Below are 2,995 nucleotides of genomic sequence, written 5' to 3' on the forward strand. Positions count from 1 at the left end.
ACATTCATTTTCAGACTTCTCGTAAATATACCGTCTCAATTTGTAATATTGCTATCAGGATTAACTATCAGGATACACTGTCTCAAGTTTATCTATTTCCTTTTTTTGGGGATTTTTCCTAAGGTTTTGTCATTTTCAGATGTTCATGTATTGCATTTATGCGTCATTTTAGTTCCGCATACAATAGCATCCACTTGGATGCTATTTGAATTAGTATTGACCAATCAAAAAGCTTTATTTAAATGTTGGAGACCTATTCCATAATGTTTTTTTTGTTTGTAATGGTTTTTGTATTTTTTGAAATCTGTTTAATATCAATTTTTCATTGGTTTGCACTGTGAACAATAGGGATTCCAGTATTTTTTGAATCATCTGGAATAATGTAGAGTTGAAATTTTAATGTCTGGAAAAAGAGTAACAGTGTGGTGTTTTTAATTTTAATTATGCACTTCCTACAGATCTACAAAATAAGTACATTAAATTTATTGTTGCCCCTGATATTTTGCAGTACATTCAATGTTTCTTTATATAAACAATGCCTACATTCAATATTTCTTTATTTAAACAGTGCCTGCATTCAATGTAGCTTGTACTAATTGCCTTTGATATAGTTGATCAATTTAACTCTTTACACTTTGTGTGTTGGAAATGCCTTTTTCTCATTTATGGGTTCCATCAACAAAGCTAGAGAAAATCTAGCAAAATATTTCATTTTGGGAACTGACATCTCTTTTGGGTCTTTACTGTGGTTGTTGACCCCAAAACTTGGGGAGAAATGCAGTGTGGCAATTTTATAATTATAAAATCATTGCCTTATTTCAATATTTTGATGTGTAAGGTTTTTACTCAATTCAACATTTTGTTACAACAGACCTTTCTTAGGAAATCTTGTGACCATTGGATAGGAGCATGGAGCATGTGATTGAGCTTGAGGATGATTATTACTCCCTACACGCATCCACGGAGCTATAAGGATGATATCAAAATGGCAATAAAGGAGCTACTTGAGATGGGACACATTAGGCCTAGTAAGAGCCCATTCGCTTCGGTAGTTATTTTGGTTTAAAATGATGGGAATTTTTAGATAGATTAGTGCACTTCCAAATCAGTTTTCCATTCTTTCTAAAAACTTGCAAGCAAACCTCAACAACTAATGTTACTGTCTATTGCATGAGAATCAACATGGGCATATTATATACAGTTTTCTAAAACTTTCACAATAAGTTAGTTTTTCATTCTTTTGAAAGCTATCTATGCAATTGAATTATGGTAGATTACCACATAATATAATAGGTTGTTAAACATTGTAGAGATAAAACGATGAACTCAAATATTTGAAGGTGAGTAAAAAGCTATACAATTTTCACACAGATGTAAAAGAACAATCTCAATTATTTCTAGATAAGTTTTAAGACTTTGGGGTGGGGAAAGAGCATGCAGCCTTGGTCCATTGAGTTGCAAAATTATGATTTGTATGTATGCAATAATTGAAATAACAACATTAGAATAAGTTATTTGACACTTCCTCACCTGGAGAGAGAGATAGAGACTTTGAGTTTGGAAAACTTTGGATAAGTTGTTTGAGTCAGTGCAATGGAGGGAGGAAGCAATACACATTTGGCGATGAGAATGAAGGGGTTGATCTTTCAAGTGGCCATGGTTCCTAATTGAATAAATGAGAAATAAACCTCTCATGACCTTCCCTCAAAGGCAAAGACATAGGTGAATTCTTTTCTTGATAGTCATGTTAGACTGCAGCCCCAAAATATCCTAACTCCTCCCAGCCAAACTTGTTTACTCCTCACATAAAGCATTAGCAGACGTAGACGCAAGTAAGACTAAGATGAGGATCTTTCTCAATTTAAACAAGGATGCAAGTTTCTGTCAATAGTTTATTGTATTTTTAGTATTTTACAATTACAATATGATAAGTTGTAGGCATGTGGATTGTTTTTGCCATGGAGTTTTGAATTTTTAGTTCATAGTAGTGAGCTTGTGACTCATGGGTACATTTGTGATGAGGCTTGGAATCCATAGAGACTGTATGAGAAAAATGGGACTAAACTAGATCAAGAGTAGTACTTTAACATGGTACATATTTGCATATAGAATTGTTTATTCATACTCAATATTTTAAATGAGATCAACTGTGTCAAAATATACTTGGTCAAACTTCAAACAAAATCATCTATGGAGCAAATCTTGATATCCTTTTCTTAGTGTTGCATGTCAAGAGTTTTGATAATACAATAATGAAAGGTAGCATATATTAATTATTAATTTTCCAAGCTGTTGAGGTTATTCTCCTTGTCTTCTATAGAGGGTGAAGTTTCCCTTGCATTAAGCTCACGAGTTTTAACCGTGTATTTTAATGTTCAGTGTAAGCTATGGTGACATTTTCTTAAAGAATGTATGGGATATTGTTTCTTTATATCAAGGCATATTGAAGTTCCCATGTAGTTGATAGTGCTTTTTCAGTGGTAATTCGGCTCACTTAAGCATATTTGATGTCTCTATTACCAGATTGATGCGAAGTCCACTCAGCTCCAAATTATAATGTATATATGTTTACCGACAACTTGTATCAAAATTACCAATTCATTCCAGACCCTGATTTAGGTTCTTGTCATCGTTACATTTCCATATATTTTGTGCTTTTTATAAACAAATTTTATTGGTTTTGTTAGGAGCTCACATGATGTTAAAGTAGATAGGTGATTTGATTTCTTAGATTTGATAAGCATATTGCATTGTCATCAATTGTTGACGGTATATCCAAGTCATTGCTATCTTCTTCTAGTTTGCCTTCAATGAACATTTCCAATACTACAGAAATACATTATGAGTGATCTAAGTATTATGTTATCTTTCCTCTTTGCTTTTGATTAATTGAACCTTTTAATATCATAATTAACTTCATGGTGTGAATGCCACAATCCACTCTGAAACAAAGGTGTTTTTTTTTATTATTTCATTATGATTGAGCTATATTTTA

This window comes from Cupressus sempervirens, chromosome 11 (assembly GCF_028749045.1).
Source record: "Cupressus sempervirens isolate cs-2001-9-10 chromosome 11, ASM2874904v1, whole genome shotgun sequence".
Lineage (NCBI taxonomy): Eukaryota > Viridiplantae > Streptophyta > Pinopsida > Cupressales > Cupressaceae > Cupressus > Cupressus sempervirens.